The sequence below is a fragment of the Malania oleifera genome, chromosome 11 (genome assembly GCF_029873635.1).
Source record: "Malania oleifera isolate guangnan ecotype guangnan chromosome 11, ASM2987363v1, whole genome shotgun sequence".
Classification (NCBI taxonomy): domain Eukaryota; kingdom Viridiplantae; phylum Streptophyta; class Magnoliopsida; order Santalales; family Ximeniaceae; genus Malania; species Malania oleifera.
In genome coordinates, this window is record NC_080427.1 from 25483769 (window position 1) to 25494832 (window position 11064).

The following is an 11064-nucleotide window of genomic DNA, read 5'->3' on the forward strand; positions in this document are numbered from 1 at the left end:
ATGCGCATTCTGTTCCAAGTAATTGCTCTGAGGTCGGGCTCTCCGCTTTCTCTCTTTTAAGTCTTACAAAATCCTTCAATGACCCCATTCCATTTAAGCTTCTGTTCTCAGCTACTCTTTACCGCTCCCTGCTTTTTGCTTTCTACTCTCTTTCAACGCTCCCCTCTCTCTCTCTCTCTCTCTGATGGTAAGATCTTGGATCTATATATCATATTTTAAAATTTAAAACAATAGCTATTTTTTTCTTCTTCTTGTGGATCTACAGATCAATCGAGTTATCTAGAGTGGAGACTTTACCCATAAACTTGTTTAATCTTTTGCATTCATTCTTCTCAATATTTGTCTAACATGAAAAATTAATCAAGAAATAAAGTTGATCCAAGCGTACGTTCCTCTAAATTGTTGGCACCAAGTTGGTATGGGGGGAATAGGAAATGTGAGGCACAAGCTTCAATCTCTAGAATTGATGTGAATCCTTCAACGCTCTCTCTTTCTCAGCCTCAATTTCTTTTCTTTTTTTTTTTCAAAACGAAATGAATGTCAACTTCGATATTTCTGTCCTTACTCTGCTCTCTCGCTCTCACGGTAATTTTTGTTGATGTTGAAGGAGTCCTCTTAATTCCTTCAATTGATGGCCGAAGGATGCTAGAGAAGACGAACAAGAACGGAGGTCTTTGAACATACTTTGGAGGTTTTCTTTCGCGTACAGGAATTTCTGGTTTGAGAATATATGCTTCTATTCCGACACCATCATCGTTGCAAAAACCCTAACCTAAGTGCAACACCATAACAACATAACTACCTTCTTTTTTTTTTTTTTTTTTTTTTGATATTTTTGACATTTTCCCTTCCATTTCTCCTTTGATCCAAACAAACACAATCATGATAGATGAGTATTGAGTGCGGGGGGGACCTAACCCATTGCTACGTTGAGGACGAGAAGGTTGAAATCCTCCATCGACCAGCTTTACAGATCCACGACAAAAATTAGCCTTATTAGATAGGTCAACATCAACAAAAATTACCGTGAGAGCGAGAGAGCAGAGCAGGAAAAGAGATATCGAAGCTGACATTCGTTTTATTTTGAAAAAAAAATTGAGGTTGAGAAAGAGAGAGCGTTGAAGGATTCGCATCAGATCTAGAGATCAAAGCTTGTGCCTCACATTTTCTATTCCTCTGATACCAACTTGGTGTCATCGATTCAGAGGAATGCTTCGATCAACTTTATTTCTTGATTGATATTTTAGGTTAAACAAATATTGAAAATAATGAATGCAGAAGATTAAGCAAGTTTCTAGGTAAAGTTTCCACTCTAGCTAGCTCGATTGATCTGATCCACAAGAAGAAAAAAACATAGCTATTGTTTTAATTTTTTTTTTTTAAATCTGATATATATAGATAAAAGATCTTACCGTCAAAGGAGAGAGGTCTCATTCGTATGGATAAGATAAGTATTCCAAGCATTTGTCAATTACATATAGACATGTATAGATTGTTTTAGTTGGATAATGGTACGGGTTTTGATAGGTTTGTGTTGGTTTTGATGTCTGGGGTAGTTTTGATAGTTTATTTGTAAATCTCATGTGACATGTTTGTAATCATGGTATTCCTCTACCATAAGTGACTTCTATCAATAAATTTGGAGTTTTTGTGAAAAAAAAAAAAAGAAGAAAAAGAAGGAAAATGTCAAAATCCCACTGTATATATATATGTATGATTTCTCCCGATCTGAAAGAGAGATGTATCGATCATGCATCCACATCTCAGATCGATGATCTCTCTCTCTCTCTCTCTCTCTCTCTCTCTCTCTCTCTCTCTCTCTCTCTCTCTCTCTCTCTCTACTTTTCTTCAATTTATTTATTTACTTATTTATTTGCGCTTTTTTCCTCACTTTTCGGTTTTAATTCCTAACTAAGAAAAGATAAGAGTGGATGAAAATAGGTCAACTATCAAACGCTGTCAGATTAATTAATTGAAGTTTACATATGGGTTTTTGATTTAAAATTTTGTGCATGTGGCTCTTCCCTTTCACTAAAGCACATGCCCTTCTAATCTTCAACTCAATCCCCCTCCACTCTCATCTACTGCCCACTCACTATGATTTCCATGTCTCCACCATAATTACTAATTGTAATATATATATATATATATATATATATAAAGGAATTCATTGGCATATCTCACAAGCAAGGAGCTTGAGAGCAGAAAGAATACAATGAAAATTGCAAAGTTCAACTTAGAACTAACTTACAAACTAGTAAATGAAAAAAATGCAAAAAAAAAAAAAAAAAATACAAAATCATTCCAATCTATAGCCATAAGACTTTCATCAACTTTGCTCCAAACGAATAGATTGTTCAATATATTCATGTGAATGGTAGATAAAGTGTTGTATTTATCCAAAAAATATTCTAACATTTTTTTCCTTCCAAATTTTCAAGAAATAGCACTTGTGATTGGCAATCTAGTTTTTCCATTGTTACCCTTATTTTTCACTAGTACCCAACTATCAAGCATTCTTTTAAAGGTTTTTGGCATAACCCACCATAGCTTAATATTGTGAATGATAAAGTTCCAGTTTTGAGAACTAAACTCACAGTGAATGAGAAGGAGATATATCATCTCCCTTTTTTTTTTTTTTACATAAGTGACAATTTGAGGGCAATTGTCATCCTCTTCTTTGTAAGTTATCAATGTTATCCTTAGAAGTTAAGCCACAAAAATATTGAAATTTTTTATGGAATGAAAGAATTTCACATCAATTTCCAATGGAGCCCAATACTAGTGCTACCTAAAATTGATAAAAGATTATGGTCAAGGTTTTACTATGAAAGAATTTATGTCGGAATCTTACATATGCATCCATCTACTAAGTTTTCATTACTGATTAAACTGTTCACTAAACTAATTACTTCCAGCATCTTGATGGCTTAATGAGCTTCATTACCTTTGATATTCCTATAGAACTCAATGTTCCAATGCCACTTGTTAGGAACCTGTCAGCATATAGATAAATGTGACACCAAAATTTTAACGTGGTTTGGTCAATATCGACCTACGTCCATGGAGCACACACCAAATATTCACTATTTCGCCAAAAAATTACAATTCTCTCACTCTCTCGCTCTCACTCTCTTCTTCCTCTTTCTCCTTTCTGCTCTCTGACTCTTTAAGCTTCTCTCAGTATTCTGTGCCATTCCTTAGCCCTCTATTTATAGGGCTGATATTTAAATTACAATTTAATCACTATTAAACATAAATGGGAAGTTACAATGGAGAGATTAAATGGAGATTAAATGCCCCACGTTTTCCAACTCAGCTCCATGAATGGACTGCATCTCCAACTCAGCTCTAGCTCCTGGCTGTCTTCTGGTTCCAGCTACAACAATCTCCCACTTGGAGACAGAGACGCCTCCTCAACCAGTATCATGAATAAATGATATGCTCAAAATATGTCTTTAGAAATGAAGACCAACTGAAGTTGAACACAACTTCAACTTCTCTGTAGTTACCACCTTAGTTAACATATCTGCCGGATTTCTGCTACCTTGGGTTTTTTCAAGTATCAACACACCGTCCTCTATTAGAGATCTGACGAAATGGTAACACAATCTAATATGCTTAGTTTTGGAATGAAATGCTGAGTTCTTTGCCAAATGTATTGCACTCTGACTGTCACTGTATAAAACATTCATCTCCTGTTTTAATCCAAGCTCAGTTAATAAACCCTAAAGCCAAATCATCTCTTTCCTAACTTTTGTCACTGCCACATATTCAACTTTTGTAGTGGACAAAACAACAATCTTTTGTATCTGTGACATCCAATTAACAGTTGTTAAGCCAATAGTGAATATGTACCTGATGGTGCTTCTGCGATGATCAATCTCACCTGCAAAATTAGCATCTACAAATTCTCAGATTTTCAGATCACTTTTGCCGAAACATAGGCATTTATTAATAGTGTCACGAAGATATCTCAAAATCCATTTCACTGCTTCCCAGTGTGTCTTCCCTGGATTTGACATATACCTGCTAACAGCTCCCATTGCTTGGCCAATATCCGGTCTAGTACCAACCATAACATACATTAGACTTCCAATAGGTGAGGCATATGGTACCTTAGCCATAAAGTATTTCTCTTCATCTGTCTGGGGAGACTGGTCCTTTGAGAGATGAAAATGACCCGCCAATGGTGTATTTACAGTCTTGGTGCTGCTCATGTTGAACCTCTGTAAAACACGGCTGATATACTCTAACTAAGATAACTGCAATGTGCCTTGTTGCTTATCTCTAGAGATCTGCATCTTAAGAATCTGCTTTGCAAGACCCAAGTCTTTCATATCAAATTCCTCTGACAGTTGCTTGTTCAATTTCCTGATCTCTTCTATCTGATCCTGTGACTAGCATATCATCAACATATAATAGTAGAATTATATATCTAGCACGATACCTTTTGAAGTAGCAGCAGTGGTCGGCATTGCATTTCTGAAAATTGTTCCTCTGCATACAGTTGTCGAATTTCTTGTACCACTGTCTAGGAGCTTGTTTGAGATATACAAACTCTTTTTCAATTTGCATACAAGTTTCTCTTTACCTTTTTCTGAGAAACCTTCTGGTAGTTGCATATAGATTTCTTCATCAAGATCACCGTGAAGAAATGTCATCTTCATGTCTAATTGTTCAAGATGTAAACCCTTTGAGGCATCAATACTTAGAACAAATTTGATGGCTGTCAGCTTCACAACTGGTGCAAAAATGTCGGTATAGTCAATTCCTTCCTTCTGCTCGAAGCCTTTAACTACCAACCAAGCCTTGTACCTCCTGGAGTCGTCATGCTCCTCTTTGATTCTATAAACCCATTTTTTGTGAAGAGCCTTCTTACCATTAGGCAACTTAGTTAGTTCCCATGTTTTGTTGGAGTTAAGAGACTTCATCTCATCTTTTATTGCCAGCTCCCACTTGCTCGCATCTCTTGCCTGACATGCTTCAACATAGCATTCAGGTTCTTCTCCATATGTAAGAAGTAAATGGTTCATATACCTCCTATTTGGTACGTGCTGCCGAGAAGATCTCCTAAGCTCTGGTTCTGGAGTAGGAGGTGGTGGTGCAACAATCTACTCCACATGTTCCTCTACTTGAGGAATCTCGGTAATCTGCTGAGGATTCTCTGTGTTTTGCTGATGTGTCTTTACACCTTCTAAAACATCATCTACATCTACAAAGGTTGTTTCGGACTCTATAGACTCTGTTGTGTGTCTATCCTTGTACATCATCTTTTCATCGAAAATCACATCTCTGCTTCTGATCACCTTTTTTTTCATCATCCCAAATGCGATATCCAAATTCATCTTCACCATAACCGATGAAAGTGCATTTTCAGGATTTCAGATCTAGCTTATTCCTGATATGATCATGTACATATACGACACAACCAAAAACTTTCAAATGTGAAATTCTTACCTCTTTATTACTCCAAACTTCTTTAGGTAGCCTGTAGTTCAATGGTACTGAAGGACTTCTATTATCAAATAAGCTACTGTGTTTACTGCTTCTGCCCAAAACATCTTTGGCAGGCCTGACTGCATACACATCCTTCTGGCTTTCTCTATCAACGTTCTGTTCATCCGCTCTGCTACGCCGTTGTGTTGAGCCGTACCTGGCACAGTTCTTTCCATTCTAATACCATGCTCATAGCAAAATTTCTTGAACTCGGTGTCAACATATTCTCCACCATTATTTGTTTTCAGCTTTTTGATTTTCAAACTAGTTTCGTTTTCTACCATCACTTTCCAAATTTTAAAAGCATAAAAAACATCATATTTATACTTTAGGAAGTAAACCCATACCTTCCGTGAATGATCATCAATAAACGTGACGTAGTAATACTTTCCTCCTGTAGACGAAATGGTTGTTGGTCCCCATACATTTGAATGGACTAACTCAAGTCTCTCTTTCTTCAGGATACTGATATTTGTATGGAAACTGACTCTCTTCTGTTTCCCAAATATGCAATCCTCACATGTGTCAATCTACACTGACTGTAAATCACTCAACTTACCCTTTGAGTGCATTACCTTGAGTCACTCTGGTGTTTGAGTCGTTGATGCCATAAGTTGCTATCATCATTTCCTGTAGCAACTGTAATAGACATACAAGTATCAGGAGTTACATAAAGAGTACCACTTTTCTTACCTCGAGCAATTGTCAATGCACCATTCAAAATCTTCCATTCATCACCCATGAAAGATGTGTTATAACCTTCATCTGCCAATTGACTAACTGAGATCAAATTCTTCCTCAGGTCTGGAATATACCTGACATCTTTAGTTTCCATACTGATCCATTCATTTTGATCTTTATTGTCCCCTTACCAGCAATGTCGCACGGTTAATCATTGCCTAGATAAACTTTACCAAAATTACCTGATGTATACTCCTTCAGGTAATCTCTGTTGCAAGTGACAAGGAATGAAGCTCTAGAGTCTAACACCCAAGACTCCTACTTGCTCTCCAAATAGCAGATCAACATCTCATCATTTTCAAAAGCAATATTTGCTTCTGTCTTTGCCCTCGTCTCGTATTCTTTCTTCTAACTTCTGCACTGGTTCTTGTAATAACCAATTTTTCCACAGTTCCAACATTCAATAACTTTTGTGCTCTGGGATCCTGTGTCCCGCGTACCTCTGGGATTTCTGGATTTAGACCGACCGGGCCTAGATCTGTCGCGGTTGTTTGATCGTCCATGCCCGTTTCCTCTGCCTCAACTCTCCATGTTTAAGACTGGACTCGAAGTGGAGCTATGGTTCGACTGCATTCTTATTTCCTTCGTCAAAATCATGCTGACGACTTCATTGTATAGAAGCTTCGATTTTCCTGCGGAGCTACTGATGGCAGTAATGACACCATTCCAACTTTCAGGCAATTGACTGAGAATCAATAGGATCCGAATCTCATTAAACGTTATTTCGACCGAGGCAAGTTGATCAGGCAACTCATTGAAGTTATTTAAATGCCTGCTGAAACTTTCACTAGCAGACATGCTTATCGTAAATAGTATTTTCATGAGATGTACCTTGTTTTCGGTTGAAGGCTGCCGTACATATTAGAGAGCGCATCCATTAGAGACTTGGTGGATGTTATATACTTGATATTGAAAGCCACAGATTTCGACAACGTCATTTTGATGGCTTGGAGGGCTTTTCAATCAAGCAACTCCCACTCGTCCTCATTCATGGATGTTGTCTTACCCTTCAACGGTAAGTGCAATTCTTTCCCAAACAAATAATCTTCTATCTGCATCTTCTAGAAAACTGAAATTGTTTCCGTTGAACATTTCGATTTTTGAGCTTTTTCATTCGACATCTCGATTCGCTAATATAAAGATGGAATTAGTTCAAATGGATAGCGCGATTGGATCCAGAACAATTGAAAATCTTAGAAATGGTTCAAGTCACTCAAAAAATGGACCCAAAATGATTATGAAAAACTCAGTCAAAGTTTGGTCAAACCTGGTCGAACTTGGTCAACTCTGCTGACATGGCGTGATGATGTGGCACCTGCTTATGTGGCAGTGGTGACATGGCAGTGGAACCCATATGCTAACATGGCTGTGGGGCCACTGCTGACGCGGAAGTGGGGTCCACCGTTGACGTGGCACCTATGACTGACATAGCACTTTGGCTGACTCAACGATGCTAACATGGCCGGTTCTATGTCAGCAGGTTGGATCCGGTTCTCAGGTTGACCTGGTATGAGTTTTTATCTGGGCGGGTCGGGTTTCCTCTGGGTCAGGTCGAGGCTGATCGGGCGAGGACGACGCGTGCAACGCGTGTGGTGCGTGAAGGATTTGGTCATTGGCACGTGACCGGCGCGTATCGAAGCGTCCTACTCTGGCAAGACGCGTGAGGGCGCGTGAGGCTTCGTCTGAACTCCTTTCGAGCTCCGATTTGCGCAATTCTCTTCGTCTCGGCAAGCTGAATGCGATGGTGACCTCAAAACTTAGTTTTGATTCACTAGACAGAGCTCTAATTTCGGGATCACTTCCAATCTAACTTTTCTGCTCCAATAGGACTCTGATACCACTTCTTAGGAACCTGTGAGCATCTAGATAAATGTGACACCAAAATTTTAACGTGGTTTGGTCAATATCGACCTACGTCCATGGAGCACACACCAAATATTCACTATTTAGCCGAAAAATTACAATTCTCTCACTCTCTCCCTCCCTTTCTTCTTCCTCTTTCTCCTCTTTGCTCTCTAACTCTCTAAGCTTCTCTCTATATACTGTGTCATTCCTCAGTCCTTTATTTATAGGACTAATATTTAAATTACAATTTAATCACTATTAAGCATAAATGGGAAGTTACAATGGAGAGATAAAATGGAGATTAAATGCCCTGCGTTTTCCAACTCAGCTCCATGAATGGACCGCGTCTCCAACTCAGCTTCAGCTCCTGGCTGTCTTTTGGCTCCAGCTACAACACCACTAGCTTGCCTTGATTATTGACTAACAACTCATTAACCTTAGCTTCTTGCTAGTGGACAAACAAAAGAGATTAGGGAATTGAGCTTTGAAGGGAAGTTTTGTTGCCCATTTATTATGCGAAAAAGGAAGTTTTCTTCCCATTTTCAACTTGTATTTTTGCATACCTCCTTAAATTTGCCTTTGCTTTTTGAATTCCTTTCCATACACCCCAATCTTGATTTTCTCTATGATCTTCAATTCCCATATGCATATATTACATAAATGGCTACACAAGTGGCAACCCATTTTCTAAACTTATCTCAAGTCTATTCATTATCCATCTATAGTATACAATGGACCAAACCAAATCATGCAAGACAAGGTAAAGCCATAAATTAGTTCAAAAGTTATTCTATATGCTTCGATAAGTGAAAAATGTCTAACTAAATGGATAGTCAAAACACAATTTGAATACAATATTTAATTGCTAAAGTGTCTCTTTAAAATGACTTGTCAAATTATTGAGTTACAAAACTCAAAAGCAACACCAACATGCATGATGTCACAAGATCTAAGTTTTCATGGTACACTTTGACGTTGTAATAGTACCAAGTCTTAATTGGTTTAGCCAATAGCCATAATCCAAATTCACTGGTTAATCCTGTAAGTGTGTGTAAAAAAAAAGTGTAGTATGAACAAAACAACAAATGACATACATGAGATAATGACATTAAAGGGGTAATACCTCTCAACCTTATTTTTATTCTTGTTCAAAGACAAGGATTACACACTTAAGACAAGTGCAAAAAAACCATGGATAAATTCCTTCTAATATCTCATGTCATCCACATGTCATTTTTATACAATTGATACCCACAACTATCTAGGGTCAATAGTAGACAACCGTAACTATTTTTTTGTTTAACTTATCGATTTTTGCTCTGGTGGGTTTACGTTTGTTTGAATGTATTTTGATTTTATCTAGACTTGTTTAGATTTGTTTCTTATTTAGCATTGTTTGGATTTATTATCCTGATTTGGTTGGTTTTTGGTGTTTTTTCTGGGAGGGTTTTAATTTCATAATTTATAATCCTTTCAATGCTTGTCTTATAACCACGGTATTCCTCCGTCAAAAGTGAGGGCATATCAATAAAGGTTTTAATTTTTTTTTAAATCCCTAACTACTTGGTTTCGTTGGATGCAACATTTGCCAACAAGATAGAACCAACTAGGCATTCCTTCACGGATAATTGCCAAGCAACCATCATGATTCGTTAACATGTCTACATTGCATCCTCCGTCATTAATACTACACACAATTTGTGGGTTAATACCTTGCATTAAGCATAATTTCTCTTTAACCACGACTTTTTCCACACCTAAGCAAGCTCTAGTATCAATGAAGCAGCTGACATATACTCAAACTTACTATCAAACCATGCCAATTGTAACTAGTCACTATAGCAATTCTTTTAAAGACCATGAGTCCAACCATTTCCATATTTGGTCGTGTCGAAAATGTTATCAAACAAATCACTATCTAAATGTTCTTTCATTAGCACCATAAAGTGTCAATTCACCAAATGCCACAAGGTAATCAATGATAGGTCATCTTTTACCATTTCCTTAAAATGTTGGTAATCAAGGGTCTAATATATGAGCAAGAAAACAAAACTGACTTTAAGAAAAATATTTTTCATTTAAAAATAAAAAAAATGCTCATAATCAACTTAAAACATGTTTGGTATGTAGGTATTGAACAAAATAGACGGGAATGAAATTAAATTTATCACTTGATTTCATCATGCTTTGTATTCAAATTTTCATTTCATTTATTTTTTATTTAGAAATATCTTTCAAGAGGAGCATAACAAAGATATTCCAAATTTAATTGTTATTTGAAATATTTATTGATGAGAATTATATCCAAGTAGAAAATCAAGCATATATTGTTAAAAATGAATTATTCATAATCAAAATTAGATATACACATATAACTTAGTTAAGTATTCGCAATTACTATAGAAATACTAGATACGGTTCAGTTAATTGAACTATACTCCCGAACCATTAACCAAACCTAGGTTTTGATTCGTCAGGAAACGAGAACCGAAACCGAATAATTCCAAATGGTAATAAAAATTCTGTTAATGAATTTTTAAATCAATATCCAATGGTTAACTGAACCATTGGATCTAATTTAAAATTTTAATACACTACAAATTAGGATTTATTTCTTCCACAATAATCAAGATATAAAGTGTAATGTATTCTTTATTTCATTACTAAAATGCAAACCTTAATCTTGGAGAAATACAATTGTTTTTTAAATTGAAATTATTAAAATTGTACATAATATTATGCATAATATGTATGTATATTTCTAATATATCACTGGTTAAGTTAAACATGATTATTAAATGGGTCAAATTGAAACCAAAATGATAATAATAAAAATTTAAATTTAAATAAAAAATGAACGAAAAAAAATGGTCAACTAACTTTTCAATTTGATTTGGTTCGTTTTTTTCGATATGATTTGATATATATATATATATATATATATTTATTTTTCTTACTTACCAAATAGCATGCGATACA